Source organism: Bubalus kerabau, chromosome 9 (genome assembly GCF_029407905.1).
Source record: "Bubalus kerabau isolate K-KA32 ecotype Philippines breed swamp buffalo chromosome 9, PCC_UOA_SB_1v2, whole genome shotgun sequence".
Taxonomy (NCBI): Eukaryota; Metazoa; Chordata; class Mammalia; order Artiodactyla; family Bovidae; genus Bubalus; species Bubalus kerabau.
The window spans coordinates 86764720-86780504 of record NC_073632.1 but is presented as its reverse complement, the minus strand read 5'-3'; positions in this window follow the sequence as shown (position 1 = coordinate 86780504).

Genomic DNA, 15785 nt, shown 5'->3' with positions numbered 1-15785 from the left:
CCTTTGCTTTATAAGTAGAAGCTCAAAAGTTGCCTTACTGTTGCTGATGTGACTTCATCATTGCTCACATAAGATGAGATATGTTTGTTTTGCAGGTGAGAGGCTGATCTATTGTGTATGGCTCTAAAAGGTAAGACTGGTACCAAATAGTAGATATTGTTAAAAGACCTTGGTAAAAGTGATATTTTATCTTTAATTATTAGAGCTGTTTCATAAAATGTCATTAATAGGAAGTAAATTGAGCAGACACAAGAAAACCACTTGGCATAGATTTTATAAAGACCATCCAGGTGAAAACACAGAATAAATACTGTTGTTTTTTATAAAGTGTTTCAATTTCAGCAGGAAATTTTCAATTCTATATTCTTATATTCAAAGAGAATGAAAGGTAGACATAAGAAAGATCCTGAGGGTTTAATAAAATTTGAGTAGAAATCAACTCAATTTGATAGAGCTTTAAGTGTTTATTTAAAAATTATTTTGTAAAGTGTTAGCTGCTTCAGGAACATCAAGAGCTGAAGTATATCTAGGACTTTTTTTTTTATTATTATTTGGAAGCTCGCCAATGTCTCTATTCATATAATATGTTTCTCCATAAATCCCAGTAACAACCATTCAAGAAAATACAAAGACATTATATCATATATCATTCCTATAGCAAACACACAATCTCCTGACACATGTGCACCCACAACAAATGGAAAATAGTTGAAATTTCATTAGAAAAGAATGTGTTTTCTAAATAGGGTGATGGGTAAATGGTAGTAAAAGAGTGTGTGCACATTATACATACTTGAGGGTTAACATTTGAAGAAGTAGCAGGTCACTCAGTCAGGGATTTCATTAGTCATAGTATGTCCATGCAATAGCTAGGTTGGCATTTAACCTACACTTTACATTAGGAATATTACTATTTTTCCTGGTTGCTTTTTCTGATCTGATCTCTTATGAGTCTGTATGTGTGTATAGTATCTGTGAGTATATGGCCAACACAGGAGTAAACAGGTATATATACAGGATTGGGGGAATTAGAATGGCATGGAATCAAAGGAAGAATGTTTCTACTTTCTGTGTGATTAGGGGTTGTTTCTGGTGTCTGAAGAATCTATAAAATTTGCTATATCTCTTCTAGAATCAAAAGTAAAACTGCTAGGGATGAAATATTTTTATCTGATAAAAATGAGAGCTTGCTTCTCTATGTAGATTATAAATCAGCTTCTTTATATCTGATATTCTCCTTAACCCATTGCCTTTACCTTTATTATGAAAGAGGGAAAATTAAAATTCATGATTGTTTCCAAAACCAAATTTTTGTTCTAATATCAAAGTCTTACCATTCAAATAAGTGTGTGGAAATGACTCTGTCCTTTTCATAATTATCCAAGTGGCATTAGAAAAAAAAAAAAAAAGACTTTTTCTTCCTAAGTAAAATTATGGTCTATTTTATTCCAAGCTTTCATAGAAAGCTTTGCATGTGTGAGTCAGCTACTCAGAGCAAATCTCATTTACAATTCATGACATCTTTTCATCCCAATTATTTAATTTCATTTCCTTTGCATTTTATTTCTTTTAACTTTTAAACTTACATTCATTTAGCCCAAATTGCTATAATCTTATTCTTCCCTTCCTGAAAATCCTCCATGTACCTGAGAAGACATTATTTTTTTCTTCTTTTGTAATTTCATTAAACTTAGATATGGCTCTGAATTATTAGTCTACCAAAGAGGCAGTACAGCAGAACTTTCATAAAACTAACATATTTTCATTATAACATAGATATTCACATTAATTCTTACAACCATCCCTTTTGAAGTATTCTGTCAACAATTTGATGGTCTTAACATTTAAATTCTGTTTTATTTCATATAAACATGTATGAGAAGTGATTCTAATTTTTTCCTTCTTTTGGTGTTAGGCGTTACTCATTCTTCTTATATTACACCATTTATTTTGAATGACTACATGTATTCCTGTCTTCAATTGTTAGTAGCAAAATAAGTTGTAAAGCTGTTAGATTTTTAACTTTGTTTTTGCAAGCTTATACTTTAAAATGAGTTTGAGCCATTTGTATGCTTAGAAACCAAAATGCCTGTTTGTCTTTTGGATCATAAATTCAACTCTGTGGATTATATTTACTGAATTCCCCCTCCCACCATTCTAACAGATTCTTATTCTTTTCAGTAAGAATAGCATGTCACTTTCCTACATAGCAGATCTCCTGGAGAATTGCCTGATTCCCTCTTGTTTGTTTCCATAATCACTAATTCAAGTATACAAATCTATTAACACAACCTCCTCTTCTTCCAATTCTCATGTTCAACCACTGCACCAGGGCCATTCTTCAGTTTAGGAAAGTTATCCTCTCTAAGGTCCATATAGTCAAAGCTATGGTTTTACCAGTAGTCGTGTATGGCTGTGAGAGTTGGACCATAAGGAAGGCTAAGCACTGAAGAATTGATGCTTTTGAATTGTGGTGTTGGAGAAGACTCTTGAGAGTCCCTTGGACAGCAAGGAGATCAAACTAGTCAATCCTAAAGAAAATCAACCGTGAATATTCACTGGAAGGACTGATGCTGAAGCAGAAGCTCCAGTAAACTTTGGCTGCCTGATGCTAAGAGCTGACTGATTGGAAAAGACCCTGATGCTGGGAAAGACTGAAGGCAGGAGAATGGGGGCGACAGAAAATGAGGTGGTTGGATGGCATCACTGAGTCAATGGACATAAGTTGGAGCAAATTCTGGGAGATAGTGAAGGACAGGGAAATCTGACTTCCTGCTACAGTCCATGGGTTCACAAAGAGTTGGACATGACTTAGCGACTGAACAACAGTCCTCTCTATTGACGCATTTGTTTTTGTTGTTACTCTTCACAAGTATTTACTTCCTTCTCTATACAGCTGGAATTTGATTATTCAAGATATCAATAATGCTTATATCAGTACTTTAATTTCTTTTCCCTTTATACATGCAGTGGCAGGAACCCTGCTGTTTCCTGGGCTCCTGCCTTCGAACTGCCAAACATGGCTGGAGAAACTTTGCAAAGTGGAAGATCTAGATCACTAAAAATTCATGATCTTCAACCTCAAAGTCTCAAATCTGTCAATCTTTTTGTTTCCTCATGAACTTTCTCAATCTGTAGGAGTGTAAGCTTCAAAATACTTCAGCACTCTTCTCCCCTCCAATTCCCCCTTCATCCTATGTTTTAAAAACCAAAGGCAAATATTTTTATTCTCAATGAAAGTAGAAAGGACCACTCTGGAGCTTCCCTATCTTTAACCACTAGATCTTTGAACTTGTTGATGTCCCCATGTGGATGCTTTACAGACATCTCACAGTCAGCGTGGTCAAGATCAATCTATTAATCAACCATCCTTCTTTTCATTCATTGTTTTTGAGTATTCTCCATCTCAGATGAAAGCAAGAGCATCTTTCTAGTTGCCTAAAACTTGAGAATCATCTTTGACTTCTTCCTCTTCTTTGACCCAGTTTTCAATTTATAACAAACTCTTGTGGATTTAGGTATGTAAGATATCTTTTAAGTGTTTCCCTGATGATCCAGTGGTAGATTCTGAGCTCCCAATGCAGGGGGCCCAGGTTTGATCCATGGTTAGGGACCTAGATCCCACATGCCACAAGTAAAGATTCCCCATGCCCAGCTAGATTCTGCCTTTTGCAACAAAGGTTCCTTGTGTTGAAACTGAGGTAGCATAGGCAAATAAAAAAAATATATATATTAAAAAGAATGTATCTTTTAACACTATCCTCCCTCTATATTACAAGTTTTACAAATGCAGAAAATAGAGGAATACCTTTTCTTTTTGTATTACAAAACATTGATTGTCCCTATATGTTCATTGGTGGTGATGGTTTAATCACTAAGTGTTGTCCGACTCTTATGACCCTATGGGCAGGGGCCCACTAGGCTCCTCTGTCCATAGGATTTCCCAGGCAAGAATACTGGAGTGGGTTGCCATTTCCTTCTCCACGGGATCTTTCCCATTAGGATTGACCTGCATCTCCTGCAATGCAGGTGGATTCTTTACCATCTTTCTAATAGCTTATTTTTCGAAGTTACCCTTTACATTTCACCTACAACATCTAAAATCTGTATTTTATATGGTCAGTATTTAACGAATTATTGGCTTGCCCTAAAATAAAGTTAATAAGACATTAATTGCCTTCTAATCATAATTATGATTTTTAGTTGGATATGGTGCTTCTCCATTGATATTTGTGACATAACAGAAAATGTATGTGTATAACTTTAAGTATACATAACCATATCAAATTAACTTTGATCATCACTTATATTGCTAAGACATACCAGTGATAAGACTTTGGAAAAATGTGGCCACTTAATGGAAACTGTGTCATTTATTTCAACATAGTATTTTAGTATCCTTATGGTATTTATTGTACGATATGTACATTGTACAATATGAGGAGCTAAAAGCACATGGCGATTAAGTAGACTTCTCTTTTCAAAAACAGTTAGCTTATATTAAATCTTGACTTTAAAGAGATATTAGCATTTAGTTCAAAGTAATAGGATTTTAGAAACTGCCTTCCATTCTACTTCCATGGGAAATATTAGCAATGCAGATGGGGCATCCCATTTATATTTGAGTTTATTATGGGTGTAAGTATGTAAGGAATTGTCAACTGTAAATAACAAAATAAATATTTTAGAGAAATTTAAATATGTGAATGTCACCAAAATACTTATAACTAATACATGTCTGTCCAGATAGGTGGGGGTGGTATACCCTGCAAACTTATTTCACTGACGGATCCAGGAAAGTTATTTATTTTCAGTTTTTTCAGCCTTTTCTTATTTCAGGGATAAGGTGGATAACTACCAAGTTTTTTACATGTGGAGTTGAAAACCTCTATAATGAGGGAAAAAATTTGTCATTGCTACTATTTGGGCTTCCCTCATAGCTCAGTTGATAAAGAATCCACCTGCAATGCAGGAGAACCTGGTTCGATTCCTGGGTTGGGAAGATCCACTGGAGAAGGGATAGGCTACCCACTCCAGTATTCTTGGGCTTCCCTGTGGCTCAGCTGGTAAAGAATCCTCTATATTTTTGAATGAGGGAAAAATTTTCTCATTGCTATTATTTACAATTATTAACCACCATCTAAAAATGGACTGAAATGCAGCCAGATAGATGAATGTGGTATGTATATACAATAGAATACTACTCAGCTATAAAAAAAAGAGCACATTCAAGTTAGTCCTAACAAGATGAATGAACCTAGATCCTATTATACAAAGTGAAGTAAGTCAGAAAAAGAAAGACAAATATTGTATATTAACACATGCATATGGAATCTAGAAAGACTACTGATGAACCTATTTGCAGGGTAGCAATGGAGATGCAGACATAGAAAACAGACTTATGGACACAGTGAGGAAAAGATAGTGGCACAAATTGAAAGAGTAGCATGGAAACATATACATTACCATATGTTAAAATAGGTAGGAAATGAGAATTTGCTGTGTGAAACAGGGAGCTCAAGCCAGTGGTCTCTGATAACCTAGAGGGGTGGTATAGGTTGGGAGATGGGAGGGCAGTTCAGAAGGGAGAGGACACATGTATATCTATGGCTGATTGATGTTGATGTGTGACAGAGACCAATACAATATTACGAATCAATTGTCCTCCAATAATTGTATTTTGTTCTATACTTCTCAATATTGTACAATTATAACCTTTGATAATTAAAAAAGAAATTCTTAAAGCAAAAATAAAATGGACTGAAGTGGGGAGAGGTAACAAAGCAAGAAAACCAAAAGGCAATAGTTAAAACCTAGACAGGGACTATTCAAGGCAGTTACAGTAGAAAGGAAAAGGGATAGATTAGAAGAGTATATGATGCATATATTTCAAGACAGTAGAAACTGCACATATTTAAAAAATATGTTAGGGATATTTGGCAATAGAATGTATTGTCCAAAGATTGATTCTCTACCTTCTTCCATCTGATTCTGTGTGCTACGGAACTGACTCCTTTGGGATGCTCTAAGAAGTCCCTTTGCATTTTTGTTCCTAGTTGACTTCAGCCAATGGGAGGTTCAGTAAGAGATAAGAATAGGAATGAATGTGTGGAGAGTAAAGCTGAGGTATTTCTTCCTTGGAGTTTCCTTCTTCAGAACCTTTTATAAAAGGTCATACTTCTATTTTATTAATATAAATCCTACCTCACAGTGACATTACACATTCTCCTCTCTGGTTCCTGGGAACACCCTTGCCCCCTAAGTCTTTGGAATAATAGCAACCAGCTCCATATAACTGTGTTCAGGATGCTTCTTGTTGATCTTTTTATCCTGTTTTATTCACCTATGCTATGTCTGTCTGTTTCATTCATCCTAATTAGTCTTTTTGAGTTTACCCTGTGTCTCTTGATGGGATGATTAACTGAATAACATCTTGCTTAGTTTCTACCACACACACACAAAAGCAATCAGTTAATGTTACATTTGCTTTATTTCTTTTATGAGAGAGAAGGATTGAGAAAAGTAATAAAAGATATAAGGGTCTGTGTTATTTTAATTCTGGTGCCATAACCATAATAAGTCCAATACCTAATTGGGAATTGTCAGAAATATAAGAAAGTTTGGATAATGAGTAAAGTGCGGGACATGATGACAAATTTAATAGACAGGGAGTCTACATAATATATACCTGAAAAGGCCTGATAGACTGTTGGAAATACAGGCTGGAGAAATGATTTGTTGAGATCTAAATTTTGGATTAGCTCAAAGTTATATTAGATGAAACTGTGTATAGTAAAAGGAACCCAAGAGGAGCTTAGAAAGTAATGCCATATTTGTAATGGTTAGAGGGAAGCTAAGAGCCCAATGTGCAGACAGGGTGAAAGAGAGGGAAGTGAAGGTAGGTGGTTCAATGTCAAAAGACAAAAGTGTTGTTTTGTTTTGTTTATTTTTAAATGTCTATGGTTTTGAACATTGCTAACATTTTTAGACTATCAACAACTAAGAGGACTTTGAATGTTAATAGCAATGATTGTGTGTTTTCAAACCATTTGAAAAAGTATTTCTCAATTTTCCTACCCAAATGCCCAAATAACAAAGGAAAATAAGCTATTTGGGTGTGTAGGTGAATGATGATATTACTCCATCCTATCCTCTTACTAATTGTGTAAGATTATCTCACATTTGAAAATATATATATTTTGTTTTATAAAATGATAATATATTTTAACTGTCTTTGCTTCCTAGGATGTCCATAACAAATTATCACAAACTGGGTGACTTCAGTTTAGTTCAGATCAGTCGCTCAATCATGTCCGACTCTTTGTGACCCCATGAATTTCAGCACGCCAGGCCTCCCTGTCCATCACCAACTCCCAGAGTTCACCCAGACTCACGTCCATCGACTCAGTGATGCCATCCAGCCATCTCATCCTCTGTCGTCCCCTTCTCCTCTTGCCCACAATCCCTCCCAGCATTAGAGTCTTTTCCAATGAGTCAACTCTTCGCATGAGGTGGCCGAAGTACTGGAGTTTCAGCTTTAGCATCAGTCCTTCCAAAGAACACCCAGGTCTGAACAGTCCTTCCAAAGAACACCCAGGTCTGATCTCCTTTAGGATGGACTGGTTAGATCTCCTTGCAGGCCAAGGGACTCTCAAGAGTCTTCTCCAACACACAGTTCAAAAGCATCAATTCTTCAGAGCTCAGCTTTCTTCACAGTCCAACTTTCACATCCATACATGACCACTGGAAAAAACAAAGCCTTGGCTAGACGGACCTTTGTTGGCAAAATAATGTCTCTGCTTTTGAATATGCTATCTAGTTTGGTCATAATTTTCCTTCCAAGGAGTAGGCATCTTTTAATTTCATGGACGCAATCACCATCTGCAGTGATTTTGGAGCCCAGAAAATTAGAGTCTGACACTGTTTCCACTTTTTTCCCATCTATTTCCCATGAAGTGATGGGACCAGATGTCATGATCTTCGTTTTCTGAATGTTGAGCTTTAAGCCAACTTTTTCACTCTCTTCTTTCACTTTCATCAAGAGGTTTTTTAGTTCCTCTTCACTTTCTGCCATAAGGGTGGTGTCATCTGTCTATCTGAAGTTATTAATATTTCTCCCAGCAATCTTGATTCCAGCTTGTGCTTCTCCCAACCCAGCATTTCTCATGATGTACTCTGCATGTACGTTAAATAAGCAGGGTGACAATATACAGCCTTGACGTACTCCTTTTCCTATTTGGAACCAGTCTGTTGGTCCATGTCCAGTTCTAACTGTTGCTTCCTGACCTGCATATAGGTTTCTCAAAAGGCAGGTCAGGTGGTCTGGTATTCCCATCTCTTTCAGGATTTTCCACAGTTTATTGTGATCCACAGAGTCAAAGGCTTTGGCATAGTCAATAAAGCAAAAATAGATGTTTTTCTGGAACTCTCTTGCCTTTTCTATGATCCAGCAGATGTTGGCAATTTGATCTCTGGTTCCTCTGCCTTTTCTAAAACCAGCTTGAACATCAGGAAGTTCACAGTTCACATATTGCTGAAGCCTGGCTTGGAGAATTTTGAGCATTACTTTACTAGCATGTGAGATGAGTGCAATTGTGCAGTAGTTTGAGCATTCTTTGGCATTGCCTTTCTTTGGGATTGGAATGAAAACTGACCTTTTCCAGTCCTGTGGCCACTGCTGAGTTTTCCAAATTTGCTGGCATATTGAGTGCAGCACTTTCACAGCATCATCTTTTAGGATTTGAAATAGCTCAACTGAACAGAAATATGTTCTTTCCCATTCTTTTGGTAAACAGTTGGAAGTTAAGGTGTTGGCAAGATCAGTTACTTCTGAAGGCTCTGAGAAAGAAAACATCCCTTGCCTCTCTCCAATTTCTGGTCATTGCTGGCAATCCTTGACTTGTAGTAAGTCACTCCAATTTGTTTTCCTCTTCACAATGAAGGAAACTTATCTGTGTCTTCTTAGTTATTAGGTCTTTGTACTTATGGTCTAGCCTAATTTAGTCTTATCTCATCTTAACCTAATTGTATTTCAGTTCAGTTCGGTCGCTCAGTCATTTCTGACTTCTTGTGACCCCATGGACTGCAGCACGCCAAGTTTCACTGTCCATCACCAACTCCTGGAGCTTGCTCAAACTCATGTCCATCAAGTCACTGATGCCATCCAACCATCTCATCCTCTGTCGTCCCTTCTCCTCCTGACTTCAATCTTTTCAAGCATCAGGGTCTTTTCCAGTGAGTCAGTTCTTTGCATCAGGTGGCCCAAGTATTGGAGTTTCAGCCTCAGCATCAGTCCATCCAATGAACATTCAGGATTGATTTCCTTTAGGATGGACTGGTTGGATCTCCTTGAAGTCCAAGGGACTCTCAAGAGTCTTCTCCAACACCACAGTTCAAAAGCATCAATTCTTCGGTGCTCAGCTTTCTTTATGGTCCAGCTCTCACATAAGTACATGACTTCTTGAAAAACCATAGTTTTCTCTAGATGGACCTTTGACAGGTAAGTAATGTCTCTGCTTTTAATATACTGTTTAGATTGGTTATAGCTTTTCTTCCAAGGAGCAGCGTATTTTAATTTCATGGCTGCAGTTACCATCTTCAGTGATTTTGAAGCCTAAGAAAATAAAGTCTGTCACTGTTTCCATTGTTTCCCCATGTTGTATCTACAAAGGCTTAAATCCCAAATAAGGTAGATAAGGATTTTGAAAGGTATTATTAAACCCATTGAAGAGTGAAAAGCAAAAGTGTTAGTCATTCATTCATGTACAACTCTTTCCAACCCCATGGACCTGCCAGGTTTCTCTATCTGTGGAATTCTCCAGGCAAAAATACTAGATATTATTAAAACCATTATCACTGCTTAATTAAAATGTTTTCTCCTAAAAATATGTTACATAAATTTAATGCTCTAATACAATTACCATTTTTAATCAATGGCTTGACATAACTCCAAGAGATATGTTTATGAATACTTCAGTAGGATAATCATAACTATATTTTATACGGTGGAAGGTGAGCCAGGATGGTTTATGTGAACCAGCTTTCAAAGTGTTGAGGGATAATAATAACAAAATATTGAGTTAGAGGAGACAAGTCTAGTGTTTTTGGTCAGTGACTTTGACAGAAGAATGATGGGAATAGGATGAATGTATCAATGACTTTGTAAAGATAAAGGAAGTTTGCTTTTCGGAAGTGAAACCTAAGAATATTTTCAGGAAGAATGGAGATATTTAGCATAGAGAAATGTTATCAAACTAAAACAAAATTGATAATGTCTTAAAAAAAAAAACAAAAAAAAAGGTAGGAGGAGGCATATCAAGGATAAAAGTTCGGGAAGGGCCTTGAGCCCTTGGCAAAGGAGCTTTACTTCAGAGATGAAAAAAGGAGCAGGCCTATAGGGTCACCCTGGGAGAGAGAAGGGATGTGAGGGGAAATCCATTCAATTGTATTTTGTGGAAGCTTGGATGCCAACTTCTCGAGAAATTATAAACACTTTAAAAAAATAATCTGTTGTAATCATTTATGACTTACTGCTGGCCTCCCTGCTGAATGAAAAGTAAATAAAACAGGAAAACATGGCATTTTGAATTAAGTAGTGGATTTTGTTGACTTGTTTGAAGAAAAATAGTCTAATATCTGTACCAGGGAATATGTTTTCTTTAATGCTTAAAATTTGGAAACAGTTACTAATTTTAAGGAAAAAAAAAAATAATTCCTCTGAAATTTTACAGGAATGTGGTCATTATAGTCTCCCAGCTGAAAACTTTCTCTTTGATTAACAGCAAATAGTGTTCTTGTTTAGGGCCTGTAAAGCAATTCTAATGATCTGAATAAGCCTGGAGGCCCTCCAAAGGCTCTATGAGGGAAACTAATTGAAGATTCACTGTCCTTGGAATTTACTGCTATTGGCACTTAATAGCTCAGACAAATTCTCCCTCATATGTTAATAAATTACTGTGGCATTTTAACACTTTTCTCTTCTCTCCTCTTCTCTCCAGTATTGTTCTTATGTCATCACAATTACATCCCTATTTATACAATTCCACATACCACCTATAACTACCTATTTTCCATTTAATTCATAGGAATTTTGAGGGATTATAAATTTAACTTTAGCATTTGCCTTTCTATAATATCACATAAGATTCACTGTTAACTGGCAGTTGTTCTATTCTTATTTAATTATATGGTTCCAAGTTGGGATTCTGTTAAGGAGAATCAATTTGGCATTACAAATAGAAATGGGAGATATACACAGTAGCATTCAGAAAGACCTAAATTATGTTCTGTCCTACTGGCAATGTGGTTATGTGCTTTCTCACTGCTGCCTTCTTCTCCCAGATTATTGAAATTTAAAGACTAGAATAAGATAAAGAACTGCTGCTCCTCACAAATTAATTTGCTATGAACATTTTGTGGATCTGCTTTCATTAACTCAAGTCCTACATACATTTTGCTTTTTCTTGAGCACTCTATAGCTGTGAAAAAGATACACCACAGTTTGCACCAGAATTTAAGGCAGCTGTGTTAACCCAATGACTACAAAACAGTCACATATTAAAATAATTACCACATCCTAAACAGACATGGTCAGTACTGCTCCGTTTAGGTATTAGTCTGCTTGCCTGCCAGAGAAGGCAATGGCACCCCACTCCAGTACTCTTGCCTGGAAAATCCCATGGACGGAGGAGCCTGGAAGGCTGCAGTCCATGGGGTCATGAAAAGTCAGACACGACTGAGCGACTTCACTTTCACTTTTCACTTTCACACATTGGACAAGGAAATGGCAACCCACTCCAGTGTTCTTGCCTGGAGAATCCCAGGGATGGGAGAGCCTGGTGGGCTGCTGTCTATGGGGTCACACAGAGCCGGACATGACTGAAGCAACTTAGCAACAGCAGCAGCAGCAGCAGCAGCTGCTTGCCTGCATGCTAAGTAGTTTCGCTCATGTAGAACTCTTTGTGACCTATGGACTGTAGCCCATTAGGCCCTGTGTCCATGGGATTCTCCAGGCAAGAACACTGGCGTGGGTTGCCATGCCCTATTTCAGGGGATCTTCCAGACTCGAGGATTGAACTCGTGTTTCTTATGTCTCCTACACTGGCAGGAAGGTTCTTTTCTACTAGTGCCGGCTGGGACGCCCAATGCATTAGTCTAGACATGTGCATTTTTTTATGCTTGTGAGGGATATTGAGAAGACAAAGGCATTGAAATAAATGATAATTAGGCAGGCCATAGGTTCAAATATTGTAGCTTATATATTATAGGTCAGTTTCTTGGTGAAAGGCAATACATTTGAGTAGGCAAAATGCAGGCATAGTGCAGCTGAATACATCTTGAAAAAGGAATGTTGGACTCAGATCCCCTTTAATTCATTGGCTGAATAAAAGCAGAGACGGAAACAGATAGTTGATCTCTTGAGTGACCAGTTCAAAGGCTGAAACAGATATCTGTTTGAAGGTACACTATTAGCCTTCTGGTGATTAGAAGCTCTATGACCAGGGCCATTCACGAAGAGAATAAAATATTTAAAAATACCATTAAGTAGTTTGTCAGATTTATATTCAACACAATTTATTTAAATCTACACAGCTATTTGGAAACTACACATTTTTGAGAGTGTAGCCTTCATTCTAGTTTCTGACTCAAGACTTATAAGCTGAGTGTTTTTGCATGACCTTTCTCATTTTGATAAGAACAGTTTAAGAAATAGGCTGATTTCTGCCTAATCAGCAGGGAGGTTGAAAAATCACTCCTGCAGTTTCTTCAGACATTTATTTATGAGATTTACTACTGGTAGATAAGGATCCATGAAGATGGGGAAATCTATGGATGGGAGTTTGAAGAGTGGATAACAAGACAGATATACTATCTAGTTAATTTTATTTAAACCCAAGCTTTAAAGTGAAATGAAACATTGAACTAGGGTTTGGAATATAGAAGATATAAAGGCTCATGCAGTTTCAGAACTGTTGAGTCTCTGACTGGTCCATGATAGAGGATCTTGCATTTAACCTTGTAGATCCTTTGCCTGTAGAAGATGCACTATAAGTATGGCAAAAACCACTACAATATTGTAAAGTAATTAGCCACCAATTAAAATAAATTAATTAAAAAAAAACCACATAGCTTTTAAAACAGATATCTGTGTGTTCCTCCACTTACCTGTGAGTTTGATACTCACTCAGGTCACTGATTCCTATTGTTAATGAGTTTTTAATCCCCTATACGTGTTAGGGAACACATGCTTATTACATATTTAATTTTTGTATTAATAAATTGTTATTTTCTTAAAATATTAAAAATCTCAGCAATAAAATGTTTGTGTATTGGAAAATCCAATGATTTGCAGGCTATAGATTCAACAGTAGATCCCATTCAGAATTTTGTCAGGCATTTTATAGAAATTGGCAAGCTGATTCTAAAGCTATTTCCAAAAAGGAATAATCTTCAACTGACAGTATAATTGTGATGGGGAGAAAGTTAAGTACTTTAACTTAATTAAAATTTTAATTTCTGAGTTGATTCTTAAAATATAATCTCAACAGTGATATTCTATAAAAATAAACAGAATAAAGAAAAACAATAGAGTCTAAAAATAGGCTTATACATATATTGTCAATTGTTTTGAAAATCGGTGCCCAGATAATGTGTAAATGAAAGACCATGTTTTTCAGTGTTTCTGCAAAAATGTGTTATGTATCAGTTCAGTTCAGTCGCTCAGTCATTTCCGACTCTTTGCTACCCCATGAATCACGGCACGCCAGGCCTCTCTGTCCATCACCAACTCCCGGAGTTCACTCAGACTCACGTCCATTGAGTCAGTGATGCCATCCAGCCATCTCATCCTCTGTCGTCCCCTTCTCCTCCTGCCCCCAATCCCTCCCAGCATCAGAGTCTTTTCCAATGAGTCAACTCTTCGCATGAGGTGGCCAAAGTACTGGAGGTTCAGCTTTAGCATCATTCCTTCCAAAGAAATCCCAGGGCTGATCTCCTTCAGAATGGACTGGTTGGATCTCCTTGCAGTCCAAGGGACTTTCAAGAGGCTTCTCCAACACCACAGTTCAAAAGCATCAATTCTTCGGCGCTCAGCCTTCTTCACAGTCCACCTCTCACATCCATACATGACCACAGGAAAAACCATAGCCTTGACTAGACGGACCTTTGTTGGCAAAGTAATGTCTCTGCTTTTGAATATGCTATCTAGGTTGGTCATAACTTTCCTTTGAAGGAGTAGGCGTCTTTTAATCTCATGGCTGCAGTCACCATCTGCAGTGATTTTGGAGCCCAAAAAGATAAAGTCTGACACTGTTTCCACTGTTTCCCCATCTATTTCCCATGAAGTGATGGGACCAGATGCTGTGATCTTCATTTTCTGAATGCTGAGCTTTAAGCCAACTTTTTCACTCTCCACTTTCACTTTCATCAAGAGGCTTTTTAGTTCCTTTTCACTTTCTGCCATAAGGGTGGTGTCATCTGCATATCTGAGGTTATTGATATTCCTCCCGGCAATCTTGATTCCAGCTTGTGTTTCTTCCAGTCCAGCGTTTCTCATGATGTACTCTGCATAGAAGTTAAATAAACAGGCTGATAATATACAGCCTTGACGTACTCCTTTTCCTATTTGGAACCAGTCTGTTGTTCCATGTCCAGTTCTAACTGTTGCTTCCTGACCTGCATATAGGTTTCTCAAGAGGCAGGTCAGGTGGTCTGGTATTCCCATCTCTTTCAGAACTTTCCACAGTTTATTGTGATCCACACAGTCAAAGGCTGTGTTATGTATATGAAACATAAAAAATATGAGTTTCAACTCATATCACACCATACCAAAAATGAATTTGATTTTTAAAAATTTCCACCTGACTTTATACTACAAAACTACAGTCATCAAAACAGTATGGTACTGGCACAAAAACAGAAATACACAACAATGGAACAAGACAGAAAGCCCATAGAAAAACTTACACACCAATTGACACCTTATCTTTGACAAAGGAGGCAAGAATATATAATGGAGAAAAGACAGCCATTTCAACAAGTGATGCTGGGAAAACTGGACATCTACATGCAAAAGTATGAAACTAGAACACTTCCTAAAACTATAGACAAAAATAAACTTGAAATGAATTAAAGATTTAAATGTAAGGTAAGAAACTATAAAGCTCCTAGAGGAAAACATAGGCAGTATATTCCTTGACATAAATCACAGCAAGATCCTCTGTGACCCACCTCCTAGCATAATGGATATAAAAACAAAATTAAAAAATTGGACCTAATTAAACTTAAAATCTTTTGCACAGAAAAGAAAACAATAAACAAGATTAAAAGATAAACCTCTGAATGGGAGAAAATAATTATAAATGAAACAACTGACAAAAGATTAATCTCATAAATATAAACAATTCATACAGCTCAATATCAGGAAAACAAACAGCTTGATCAAAAAGTAAGCAGAAGACCTAAACAGACATGTCTCCAAAGAAGGCATATAAATGTCCAATAAACATGATAAGATGGTCAACATCACTAATTATTACAGAAACACAAATTAAAACTACAATGAGGTATCATTTCACATCAGTCAAAATGGCCATCATCAAAAAATCTACAAACAATAAATGCCGGAGAGGATGTTGAAAAAAGGGAATCCTCCTACACTGTTTGGGGGAATGTAAACTGATACAGCTATTATGGAGTAAAATATGGAGAATCCTTAAAAAACTAACAGTAAGTCTACCATATGACCCAGCAACTGCCATTTACTTCTCCAGGGAATCTTCCCGACC